The 13,736-nt window shown below is 39.1% G+C and overlaps 1 protein-coding gene across 9 annotated transcripts in view; it reads left to right on the forward strand.

Annotated features, from left to right (window-relative positions):
• The window catches only part of LOC135097824 (uncharacterized), a 66,720-nt gene that overhangs the window by 44,863 nt on the left and 8,121 nt on the right, over positions 1-13,736 (forward strand). The window contains exon 1 of one of the 9 annotated variants that reach the window (XR_010266165.1): positions 11,722-11,754. The exons of 5 other annotated variants lie outside the window; for them this stretch is intronic. The gene's annotated coding sequence lies outside the window, so the exon portion shown is untranslated. Of the gene's footprint in view, positions 1-11,721; positions 11,755-12,171; positions 12,325-13,600; positions 13,696-13,736 lie in introns of those variants that run through there. 3 more of the 9 variants (XR_010266161.1, XR_010266164.1, XR_010266163.1) reach the window with 3 other exon arrangements.

Here is a 13,736-nt window from a genome sequence, read left to right on the forward strand (position 1 = left end):
CATGTGTGTTTCTAGGTATCTATGTATTTTCCTTTTCTTCATCTTTCTTCCTCCTCTTGTCAAGGTTTTTTTTTTTCTGTGTATTGCTATATATATATTTTTTTCTTATTATCCGCTCTCTTTTGTTACGTCATTGTGATTTATGTATATGTTTTATGTATTATTATGTATTCCCTCCCTTCTTCTGTCATGGTATCAGTTCTTCTCATGTATCTTTAATGCATACCTGTATAATCATCATTTCTTTTTCATCTCCTTTTTTTTTTTTTTTTACATTCTTCCCTATCTTCATATATCATCGTTATTTCAACCTTTTTTTTTCTCTCTCTTCCAACCTCTTCTTTTCTTCTCTTCTTTCAAGATTCCCCTTATTTTTCTTCTACAATTTTCTTTTCTCGTCGTATCATAATATCTTCTCCTTCTATGTATTACTACGTATTCATTCCTATGTATTTCACACTCTTTTCCCTCTAATCTTGGCACCTGCTCTGTCCATGTATTCCTACTCATTCCTACGTGCTTCCCATTTTTCTCCACCTTATTATCTGCCCCTCATATGTATTGCCACTTATTTATGTATTTATTTTTTGTTTATCTTCTAATCTTAGTATCCGCTCTTCCTCTGTTATACTCTTCCTATGTATTCCTATTATTCATATGTATTTCCCATTCTTTTATCCTTTTTCATAATCCTGGTGTCTGCTCTTCCTACTTATTCTTATTTGTTCCTATATGTTCTTCTTTCGTTGACTTGCTCCTCATCCTCCTCCTTGTAATCCTAATTTCTCCTTTTCTTATGTGTTCCTACTGTTCATGTTTATTCCGTTTTTGTTCCCGTTGCTCCCGTTACATTCAGGGACTACAAAACTAATTACGTAGTCTCTCTCTCTCTCTCTCTCTCTCTCTCTCTCTCTCTCTCTCTCTCTCTCTCTCTCTCTCTCTCTCTCTCTCTCTCTCTCTCTCTCTCTCTCTCTCTCTCTCTCTCTCTCTCTCTCTCTCTCTCTCTCACAAGCTGCAGGTTCACAGGTACACTTTTTTTCATCACATTTTCAACTTTGCTCAAGTCACCAGCACCCCGGCACACTCTCCCGCCGCAGCAGGGATAGAAAAATCTACAAAAAATCATATGTGCACTGGAAGGTTCAAAGGGTGGGGGATGCCAGGGAGAAGTAGAAGGAAAAAGGTGGTGGTGGCGGTGGTAGCAGCAGCAGCAGCAGCAGTGGTTGTATTAGAAAAGGAGGAGGAGGAGGAGGAGGAGAAGGGGGAGGAAAAGGAGGAGAAAGAAGGAGGAGGAGAAGGAAAAGGAGGAGAAGGAGGAGGAAGAAGGAAGAAGAAGAAGAAGAAGAAGAAGAAGAAGAAGAAGAAGAAGAAGAAGAAGAAGAAGAAGAACAGGTTGAGGGTTTGGGAGGGAGCAGATAAGGTTGAGAAATTTAAATATGCGGTAAAAGAAAGAATTTTTATAACAACAAAAGACGATTTTCTAAAAAAAAATCGAAGTATTCGTATATTTGATAATTCTATTAAATTATTATTTATATTATTTTTTCTTTATCTTTGGAGCAGCTTTGTTATTTGAAATAAATTGATTTTATCTTCTAGTCATTTCTTGCTGGCTTGCTTGTTACACAGTGTGGACTTCACAACATCGCCACGTCATGCAGTGTCTCATGATGCCTTCTGTCAAGGTCAAACGTTGCACTAAATGAAGAAAGTCTGGTGTATCCCTCGTATATATATATATATATATATATATATATATATATATATATATATATATATATATATATATATATATATATATATATATATATATATATATATATATATATATATATATATATATATATATACATATAATTTTTTTTTCTTACATGTGCTCGCGCGCGCGCGTGTGTGTGTGTGTGTGTGTGTGTGTGTGTGTGTGTGTGTGTGTGTGTGTGTGTGTGTGTGTGTGTGTTAGAGAAAGTACAACATAGTAGCGAGTCTTTTTGTTTTTATAAACATGAAAATTGCCTATAAAATTTTAAGTGAAGATAAACAAAGGAAAAATTTCAAGAGTCTTGATATTAACTGCAGGTGTATAGTATATACTTTTAAGTATAAAGGAAAGATGAATATTCGAAATTTAAGAAGGAAAGAGAGCGTAGTCAAGGGAAAAGAGGAAGAAGGGAAGGAAATGATGAAGAGAAGAGAAGGAAGGTGAAAAAGGAGATAGGATATTTGTAAAATGACGTAATAGAGCGAGAGAAGATGATTATAAATTTAAAAATGAAAGATTGCAATGTCCAAAGAACAAGGGAAGATGATGAAAAATGAATGGAAAGAAGAAGAGAGTTAAGAAGATGGAATACTTGTGGAATGGAGGAATAGAGAGTGAATGGATGAACATGAAATATAGGAAAGAAAGAGTGTACTGATAAAATAATATTGAAAGCATGGTAAGATGAGAGAGAGAGAGAGAGAGAGAGAGAGAGAGAGAGAGAGAGAGAGAGAGAGAGAGAGAGAGAGAGAGAGAGAGAGAGAGAGATGAAGGAATATCTGTTGAATTAATGAATATAAGGAAAAGTGGAAAACTACTGTGAAAAGAGAATGACAAATGAAGATGAAGGAGAAGGAGAAGGAGAAATATTTCCGGAATGAGGGAATTAGACAAAATGCGTGATAAATTATATGAACAAAGAAATTATAAAGAGATTCTAGAAAATAGTCAAAGCAAAAACAAATATGATCGGATGAAATTAATGAAACTAGGAAAATTGCATAGCCAGAGAAGAGAAAGACAAATAAAAGAGGTGCAATACAAAGTAAATGAAGAAGAAAGATGATTGCTCATAAAACGATATAATAATAAAAAAAATGTAAATAGAGCATTGAAAATAATGAAAACAGAAATGTGTAAGAAAAAATAATTGAAGAAATTTAAGAGTAAATCTGAGACAAAAAAAAAGAGAAAAACAGAAAATGAAAGGAATAAATTTGAAAGATTGAAAAGATATAGATACGAAATGATAAAACTACGAAAAGAAGAACACATAATAGAAAAGTAAAAAAAATAAATAAATAAAAAATAAGGTAAACATTTGAGACAAGTAATGGAAAAAAAAAGGACATGGAAAAGAATGAAAAAAATGAAGGAATATCAGAGGAGGTAGAGATAAGGATGAAAAATGCGAAAAGGGACGTATGGAAATCTAGGGAAGAGGAGACTTGAAATGAAGGCAATAATGGAGAAAGAGGGGAAAAAAAAAGAACGGTAAGCGAACGAAGAGGATGAGGAGAAGGAGGAAGAGAAAGAGGAGGAGAGAAAATTGAAGGACGGACTGTATGTAAAAGAGGAAGAGAGGGAGAAATGCAAGGAAGAGAAGCTGAAGTTAGTAATACAGAAACGTTGAGATTAGAAATGCAAAAGAGAGGAAGATAAATGGGAACTGAGATAGAAAAGATAAGAAGTAATTTTGATCAGAAGTAAGTGGGGACAGACAAACGAAGAGGAAAAGGAAATAAATCAGGGTTGATAGAGATGAAAACTGAGATGAGAGAGAGAGAGAGAGAGAGAGAGAGAGAGAGAGAGAGAGAGAGAGAGAGAGAGAGAGAGAGAGAGAGAGAGAGAGAGATGAAACTATCTGAAAAGTATCACACATCATTTATAAACAATCCTCTCTCTCTCTCTCTCTCTCTCTCTCTCTCTCTCTCTCTCTCTCTCTCTCTCTCTCTCTCTCTCTCTCTCTCTCTCTGTCTAGCACTGTACCTTCCAGTCTCCCTCCATTCATCTTTTTTTGCATCTCTCCATTACACATTCTGTCTCCCTTCCTCATGTCTTTAATCTTTCCCCCTCCTATCCCTTCTCTTCATCTCTCCATGCCTCCCTTCCTCCGCCTCCTTCATCTCCCGCTTCACCTAACCCTCCCATCCTCCCCTCCACTTCTCCCTCCGGTGCTCGATGCAAGACGAGGAGATAAACTTACTATAGAGGAACTATGAAATTAGAGCTGATTGAAAAAAAAAAAGTTTTTCTTTTTTTAATGACTGTGTGATCTCTAAACCGGCGGAGAGAAGATGAGGATGAAACTTTGCCCTGAATACTCTATAAAACCGCCCATGCAGAGAGGGAAGGGAGAGGAAACGAGGGAACTGTCATGTGTGTGTGTAGAATTGTTATCATGCAGTGCCAATGAAATGTTCTGAGTGAATTCCTTTTTTTATTTGATTTTGTGTTTTTTTTTTTTTTGTGTGTGTGTCTGCATATTTGGTTTTGCGTGTGGAGAGAGAGAGAGAGAGAGAGAGAGAGAGAGAGAGAGAGAGAGAGAGAGAGAGAGAGAGAGAGAGAGAGAGAGAGAGAGAGAGAGAGGGGGAATGTGGATGGGTGGGTGGGTGGGTGGGTGGGTGTGTGTGTATTTGTTGGATGAAACAATGTTTATAATAACAGGAGCTGTTCTCCATACTTTGAACTTAAAATCCGAGAAAGAATAAATTCAATTCACTTCAGTTCAAATCAATTCACATGGTTGCGCGAGCGCGCGCGCACACACACACACACACACACACACACACACACACACACACACACACACACACACACACACACACACACACACACACACACACACACACACATCTCAATCCATTGTTCATCTCAGTTCCTCTCCCTCTCTCTCACTCTCTTCCCTCTCACCATCTACACCTTGCATCTCTCGCCATTACTCTCCTCTTGCAGTGTGTCCCCTCGCCCCCCTCCCCTCTCTCTCTCTCTCTCTCTCTCTCTCTCTCTCTCTCTCTCTCTCTCTCTCTCTCTCTCTCTCTCTCTCTCTCTCTCTCTCTCTCTCTCTCTCTCTCTCTCTCTCTCTCTCTCTCTCTCTCTCTCTCTCTCTCTCTCTCTCTCTCTCTCTGTATGTGTGTGTGTGTGTGTGTGTGTGTGTGTGTGTGTGTGTGTGTGTGTGTGTGTGTGTGTGTGTGTGTGTGTGTGTGTGTCTCCACTGCCACACTCCACTTTGTAACAGGAGCAACCCTCGTAAAGCTTGGTGTTTCCATTGTTTTGGTGCGAGTGTGTGTGTGTGTGTGTGTGTGTGTGTGTGTGTGTGTGTGTGTGTGTGTGTTTGGTGTTGGTGTTAATTCTTGTGTCGTAATTTTTTTTGTGTGTGTGTGTTGTTTCTTGTGTTCTTGATTGCTTTTGTTTGCTGTTTTCTATCTTTTTTCGTTCGCTTTTTTTTTTTTACCTTTCTTCTTTATTTACTTCTTTCTCTCCTTCCGTAATTCCTTGCTTTCTTTCATCCTTATATTATTGCATTGTTTATTCGCTCGTTCGTTTGTTTCTTTCCTTCCTTACTTTCTTCTTTCATTCATTCCACTTTCTCCTCATTTTGCCATTTCATCTTTCATTTCTTCTTTCAGTACATCTCATCTTTTTTCCTCCCTGTATTCATCTGCTCATTTATTTCTTCTTCCCATCATTCTTCTTGGTAAGTTTATTTATTTTTTTTCGGTGTTTTGTGCCTGAAAGAGAGAAGGAGTAAAAGGAAACGAGAGAGAGAGAGAGAGAGAGAGAGAGAGAGAGAGAGAGAGAGAGAGAGAGAGAGAGAGAGAGAGAGAGAGAGAGAGAGAGAGAGAGAGAGAGAGACTAGCAGAGGCCTAACTTCCCCTGCAAACTTTTCCCTTATGAAGACTTTGTTGTTTTAGTGACAAGCAAAGCTACACCACGTCTTACTTACCCTGCCTCGGATTATGTAACAAATGCCTGCGTCCGCCACTCCCAATGAGAACAAGGTAGCAAACTTCATACGCTTCGCCCAAAACCACCACAAAAAATGACTCACTGCCGTGTGCTTTCTGCCTTCCCACCCCACCGACAAGTGATATTAATGTGGTGGGGGAACTGCGATGTGTTATCAAGAAGGGACGAGAGTTTGTTCACGTGTGGTGAAGTTTAAGTTATCGAATACATGAATTTGTCAAGTTAGATTTTATAGAATACGTCAGATTTATAGACACTTATGAAATACATAGCAAGTAAGTAAGTGCTTCCCAGATGCAGTGATGTACGACTGGAAGAAACTCAATAATGCTGCTCATAATACATAGCAAGTAAGTAAGTGGTTGCCAGATGCAGTGATGTACGACTGGAAGAAACTCAATAATGCTGCTCATAATCAACTCAATAGGGAAGATTAAAACAAAACAAAAAAAAAAAAAAAATATATATATATATATATATATATATATATATATATATATATATATATATATATATATATATATATATATATATATATATATATATATATGAATAAAGACAAGAGATGAGATACATTCATTATCAAGTTGCGGCAGAAAATTCAATTCTTTATAACAGGGTTTATACAAGTTTGAATCTAGTGAATCAAACTTATGAGAGCATGACATGAGCACTATTGAATATGTACAAACTATGATTTACATTACACGCAATTATGATATAGGGATACATCAAGGGTGCTAATTGGCTATAGTGTTCTTTATGCACAAGGAAAATACAGCGAAGGACAAGAACAAATCCGGAAAAAAAAAATGCTAATTATCTCTCTCCTAGGATATATATATATATATATATATATATATATATATATATATATATATATATATATATATATATATATATATATATATATATATATATATATATATATATATATATATATATATATATATATATATATATATATATAAACACACATACATATAATATCCACAAAAATGTGCACAAAAATGTGCATATATATATATATATATATATATATATATATATATATATATATATATATATATATATATATATATATATATATATATATATATATATATATATATATGCATATATTTTTTTCGCCCTTTGTGTGCGCGTGTGTGTGTAGATGTGTTTGTGGATGTGGGATGTAAATAAACAAGTAATAAGGCAGTCTTGTTGGATAGGGATGGTGATGGTTTAGCTGGTCTCTGCCTTAAAAAAAAAAAAAAAAAAAAAAAATTATATCATGTATATATGTATTTACATTCACCAACGCCACACATCACACAAACACACACACATAACTTGAAACACGAAACCAACATTATTTTACATTCAGTATTTACATTCACCAACACCACACATCACACAAACACACACACTCACACATAACTTGGAACACGAACATCAACATCAATACGAAAAAACACTCACACGAGAAACACGTACATACGAGCCTTAAAAAAAAAAAAAAAAAAAAAAACTAGCTAATCACCACACAAATATGTCACTCATTACACCTACACTTACATCCAGCTGCAAATTTATAGGTTGGAAACTCAAACCTAACTATATCAGTGTCTAAGAGCGAGGAAAGAACAAATTTTTACCTACACTATCAACAATAGCAACGTGGACTGCCCACACACTGTTAACTCTTACTATACTTCAATATTTCTCACTATATCCTTCTTCTATCCCCACTCTTACTTCGCTTCACCCCACTTTTCTAAAAAGAAAGAAAGAAAGGATGTGGGAGGAGGAGGCTCTCTCTCTCTCTCTCTCTCTCTCTCTCTCTCTCTCTCTCTCTCTCTCTCTCTCTCTCTCTCTCTCTCTCTCTCTCTCTCTCTCTCACCTGAGGAAATACATGAAAGAATTTTCAATAGTCAGATTTATCCTACCAGGGCCTCGCGTGCACGCGTTGTGTATGTGTGTGTGTGTGTGTGTGTGTGTGTGTGTGTGTGTGTAGGGAAATTGATGTAAGGGTGACATACAGCCTACTAAAATTTCTCTTATTTACATTCCGATATATGTCTTGTGCGTGTTTTTTCACTGACACACACACACACACACACACACACACACACACCGCGTAGTGTAGTGGTTAGTACACTTGGCTCAGAAGGCCCGGGTTCGAATCCCGGGCTCGGCGAGGCAAATGGGCGAGCCTCTTAATGTGTAGCTCTTGTTCACCTAGCAGCAAGTAGGTACGGGATGTAACCCGAGGGGTTGTGACCTCGCTGTCCCGGTGTGTGGTGTGTGGTGTGTCAGTGGTCTCAGTCCTACCCAAAGATCGGTCACTATGAGCTCTGAGCTCTTTCCGTAGGGGAACGGCTGTCTGGGTGACCACCAGACGACCGTAAGTGAATCACACAGACACACAGACACACACACGCACACACTTTAAATCCGAAAATGGAACATGCCGTTTAATGTCGCAAATAACAAAAAAAATAAAAAATAAAAAATAATTAATTAAATAAAATAAAATAAGATAAGTAAATAATATTTAAAAAAAATGGTTGCTGCTAATTTGATCTCACGATACTTGTAGTCTATGACAGAGAGAGAGAGAGAGAGAGAGAGAGAGAGAGAGAGAGAGAGAGAGAGAGAGAGAGAGAGAGAGAGAGAGAGAGATTTCAAAATTGTTGAATGGAAGGGAAAGAAACAGTGCAGATAAAGGAGGAAATAAATTGACCTCGATGTACAGGGAAAACTAGGTAAAAAAAAGGAAAAACGCGCAACTGAAAATGAGAGAGAGAGAGAGAGAGAGAGAGAGAGAGAGAGAGAGAGAGAGAGAGAGAGAGAGAGAGAGAGAGAGAGAGAGAGAGAGAGAGAGAGAGGAGGGAATCATTGTTGTTGTTGTTGTTGTTGTTATATAATACGTAGCGGTAGTAGTAGTAGTAGTAGTAGTAGTAGTAGTAGTAGTAGTAGTAGTAGTAGTAGTAGTAGCAGCGCAGCAGCAGCAATAGTAAGATCAGTTGCATTTGTTGTTGTTGTTGCTGTTGTCGTTGTTATTTGTTGCAGAAACACAAGCAGCAGCAATAGTAGTAGTAGTAGTAGTAGTAGTAGTAGTAGTAGTAATAGTTGTAACAGAAGTAGTAATAATAGTGGTAGTAATTGTAGTAGTATCGCTACCAGTGTAATCAATATCATAATATTCACAATTACTAGCACTATCATTCCTGCACAACTCCATTGATATATATTTCAGTTGTACTTTTATCTCTCAACAATTCTCGCACTGTTCAAATAGAAATGGAATTAAACTCCGAAACATAAAAGTGAACATGGTGCGGAACCAAAACATGACACCTTGGACCCAGACACACACAAATGTTAAAGCATAGAAATTGACTACATGGACACCGATACTTTTGTAAGCCCCTCCCCCCACCCCCCACCTCTCTCTCTCTCTCTCTCTCTCTCTCTCTCTCTCTCTCTCTCTCTCTCTCTCTCTCTGAACGATGAATAAATGAATAAAAAAGTAACTCCAATAAGAAGCTTAGAACGTTTTCCACTCTGGGAACGTAGAGAGAGAGAGAGAGAGAGAGAGAGAGAGAGAGAGAGAGAGAGAGAGAGAGAGAGAGAGAGAGAGAGAGAGAGAGAGAGCAGTGTCTTTCTGTCTTTAAGTTTGAACAACATTTGAGCAAATTATTACAAGAATCGCTATGCAAACCTGTCATTCTTTCAACTTACACCTGAACACACCTGTAAGTTTTCCCACGCCCTCTCTCTCTCTCTCTCTCTCTCTCTCTCTCTCTCTCTCTCTCTCTCTCTCTCTCTCTCTCTCTCTCTCTCTCTCTCTCTCTCTCTCTCTCTCTCTCTCTCTCTCTCTCTCTCTCTCTCTCGATACACCTGTCAGCCTCCCACAACTTTCCACACCTGTTGGTCAACACACACTGGTAGAAACACAACCCTGTCGTATCCTGTCAGGTGTTTCGCAGGCATGCGTCTAAAATGTATGGAGTTTTGACTAATCCAGCGTCATTTTCTATGTATACCTGACAATTTCCTCTCTAGGTTATACTATTTCGTTTGTAGTATAAATGAAACATGTGCGTATGTTTATCTTTTATTTGTATACCATTGATGTTGCGTGTGTGTTGCGTCGTAGTTAAATTTTCTGTGTGTGTGTGTGTGTGTGTGTGTGTGTGTGTGTGTGTGTGTGTGTGTGTGTGTGTGTTTCTTTAGTGCAGTAGTAATAAATTTCACGTCATTTTCTAAGTGCCCACCATAATCGTTCCTCATTTTTCTCTTTCTTTTCTTCTCTTCTGCTTCCTCTTCTTCTCTCCATATATTTTAGCTTTATTATTATTTTCTTTCTTTAATATTCTCTTCTTCTTTAACACGTACGCAGCCTCATCCGACCTCCTTCCTTTCTCTCTGGCAAAAGAAAAAAAAAACTTTTTCTCTGGCAAAAGGAAAAAAAAAAACTTTCACATCACCTTTACCCTTCTCCAGAAATTCTCTTCCTCCTCGTCCTCTCCTTCTCTCGTTTTGGCATTATTTTTCTTTATCTTCGTCTTTTTTTCTCTCTCTCAACACCCATTATTTCTTTCCTGCACAGTCATGTCTTCCTTAGTATCATCTTCCTTGCATCATACTTTTCATCTCTTTCAGTATCATTATCTGTGTGTGTGTGTGTGTGTGTGTGTGTGTGTGTGTGTGTGTGTGTGTGTGTGTGTGTGTGTGTGTGTGTGTGTGTTCCCCAGCATTCGTTACTCCTTTTCTGGTGCACTTTCATCATGTCTCCCTTCCATGATTTAGTCTTATTTTCGATGCCTCATCTTTCCCTTCCCGCCATCATCCTTTCATCTCGTGCAATAGTACCAGGCAACCCTTCTTTCTCAATCTATCCTCGTATTTCCTCGTTTTCTGTCATCTCTCAGCATCTATTTTCTCTTTCTGCATCCTATCATTTCTTCTACCACTGCATCATTTCCCTGCATCTCTCCTCTAAACCACTTCCACCATCCTATCATCTTTGGCAGCATCTCTCATCTCCCAGGCACCTCCCAGGCAGTTATGGCTTTGAGCTCATCCCATGGGAGACGAATGTAAGTCATCCAGGAAGGCGCTCATCCACCATCTCTTTCCTCGTGTGTCTTGTTGTTGTTGGATGAAGCAGCATCCTTATTCTTCGTTAGCGGGAGAATAAAAGATTGCAGAAGAGAAGAGAGAGAGAGAGAGAGAGAGAGAGAGAGAGAGAGAGAGAGAGAGAGAGAGAGAGAGAGAGAGAGAGCACTGAGATGATGAAATGTCTTGTTATTCCTTGTGTGTGTGTGTGTGTGTGTTTATCCAGTATGCTTGTGTATTTTCAAAATTTGTGTTTCCTTTTCCACATAGTTTCCGCGTTTTCTCTCTCTCTCTCTCTCTCTCTCTCTCTCTCTCTCTCTCTCTCTCTCTCTCTCTCTCTCTCTCTCTCTCTCTCATGTGTATTCTCCTCCTTGAGACCCTTGTGTTGGTTGGTGGTTAGTCCTGACAGCGTGTACTTGGAGGTCACTCTTTTTAGTTTTTCTTTTTTTTTTTTTTTTTTCTTCTTTTTCTCTCCTTTACCCGTGTCTCTTTACTGCAGGTTGTGTAAAGTTTCCTTCTGCAGTATGTGTAAAGTTTCCTTAATTTGTTTATTTCTACGTGATTATTATTATTATTTTTTTCCAGGCTGTGTTGTGTGTGTGTGTGTGTGTGTGTGTGTGTGTGTGTGTGTGTGTGTGTGTACTCAATATCTACTTTTTTGCCTCGTTATGTATTTTAATGTAAACATTTCAACACCATTATTTATCATTTCCTTCTCAAGTACCCCCTCGTATTAATATCACTCGCAGACTCCATTCCAAACAAGTGAAAATCGAATACCATTTGTAAGCGCGCAGGAGGGACTTTAAGTTCCTTTTGGTGGCGCAAACACACCGCGGAATAAGTTTGTTATGGTGAAGGCGGCGATGGCTGGCAAGCCGTTTTTCACCAGCTTCCTGCACGGCGGCATTTGGGAGGTAAAGGCTTATAATGCTTCATCTTTACCACTGCTGGGGGAGAGGAACACGCAGGAACAATGTGCATTGCCACCAAAAGGTTCACAAATCCCTTCCTGACACCTCGCACAGATTCCATGCATTTCTTCCTGTGGTGTCGAGCGGGTGAGCGGCGCGGCTTGCGTCAGGCAGCGAAGCGCGAAATGTGAGCGGCTAAATAAGGTTTAGCCAATCAGCAAGTGGCGAGGCGCTGTGTTGTGGGGTCCCGCAGGGCTGCCAACATCTGCAGAGGCTTACTGATATCAGAGCGCTGAGTTTCTAAACAATATTGAGAAAGGAGAGGCTGGAATATCATTGTCGGTATACACAGAACTTGCTGATATAGCGGTTGTTTTGCCTGGTAATGTTCTAGTCGGCAGTGGACTTTAAGATTCCTGGTTATCTTGGTAACGCACTACCGGCAGACTTCCCACTCCATACTTATGCGCATATCTTGAGGGACAGACCCAGTGAAGATGAGAGCGTTATATTTTTCCGTGTTGCCTCATCGCCTTCGTGTGGTCACCCCGCGTCACCCACGCTAACTTATTGGTAAATCATATCAAAGTTCACTTCCAGCTGTAGTACGTATGTTGACTTAGTAATTCAATATTGCAAGTGAATCTCAAGGAGCAACAGACATTTATGTACTAATCAGATTGATTTAATTACATAACTTACGGTATCTACAATATGAGAGAGAGAGAGAGAGAGAGAGAGAGAGAGAGAGAGAGAGAGAGAGAGAGAGGGCAGCTACCCGTGTCAAGGAAGATAAAATTGCCATGTACAGTAACTAGTGTTTGTGGGGGAGGGTATTACTGCTTATTGGTATGGTAATGTGTTGTGTGTGTGCTCGTGTTCCTTACGCAGGAGGGGGCACAGTATGGTGGTATATACAGGCATTGTAGGGCGGCCTTCCCTGTCGTTGGGTTGTTCTTATGTAATTTTGCAAGTTTTGTTTCTGAAAATGAGGGTTTGATTTTTTTTTTTTTTTTTTTCTGCAGTGGTCGTATAATATTTAACTTAGTATCAAGAACTAGCTCACTTCACTGCAGTTTGTCATCGGGTAAATTACTAGATTAGCAGCGCGGCTCTCATTTCCTTTTTTTTTTTTTTTTTGTTTTTTCGGCTTGTAACCCCTACAATGTTGGGGACCTGGTGGGAAAGCGGGGATTTTGGGTAGGGAGCCAAAATAAGCCTAAATACCGCCTCTTACCACCAAAAACAAGTAGGGAGCTGCCTGCTGTTAGTGTTATGATGACCGCCATGTTTACTTATCATGGTACTTGAATATCCACTTGTGTTTATACTTTACTATGCTACACTCGTCCAAGGCAAGCAATTATTTTCTGCAATTAGTGTTCATACCTGTGGCAATATTCTCGATTGTGTTCCAGGAAATCATTGTGAGATGTCTCACATGTGAGATGTTGTAACTTTAAAACATTTAACTAATTAGCCATCAAATGAATAATAACCCTAAACTGTTGCACTGCATTGTAGACATTTCCAAGAGTTCCCCAGACAGAGGCGGGCAGACAGAGGCACCGCCCCGCCAGTCGACGACCTCAGCATAATGACGTGTTTTTACTCCCTCAGTGTCCACATTTCATGAGCTTCATTTTGGAATTGTATCGGTTGATATTAAATAGCGACTTCATGTTGCACTAAAGGACACTAACATTTAAATAATAATGATTGATTCATTGCGTGTTTTAAGACGAGCGAACTACCAAAAGCCATCTTATTACCTCTCACCCCATCACTAGCGCGTTGGAGGGGGAGTTGATGCCTCTCCCCCCTCCCTCCCTCTCTTCTCGAAGACTGTCACGCAGCGGCAAGTATTCGTTGTGTTGTGAATATTGGCGTCAGTGTCACGGGGCGGCGTCGGTGTGGCAGGAAAGCGACACGTGGTGTAGGTAGGTAGGTACCGTGACGCAGCCACTGCAGGTGAGGTCTGAGAA

The sequence above is a fragment of the Scylla paramamosain genome, unplaced genomic scaffold (assembly GCF_035594125.1).
Source record: "Scylla paramamosain isolate STU-SP2022 unplaced genomic scaffold, ASM3559412v1 Contig33, whole genome shotgun sequence".
Classification (NCBI taxonomy): Eukaryota; Metazoa; Arthropoda; class Malacostraca; order Decapoda; family Portunidae; genus Scylla; species Scylla paramamosain.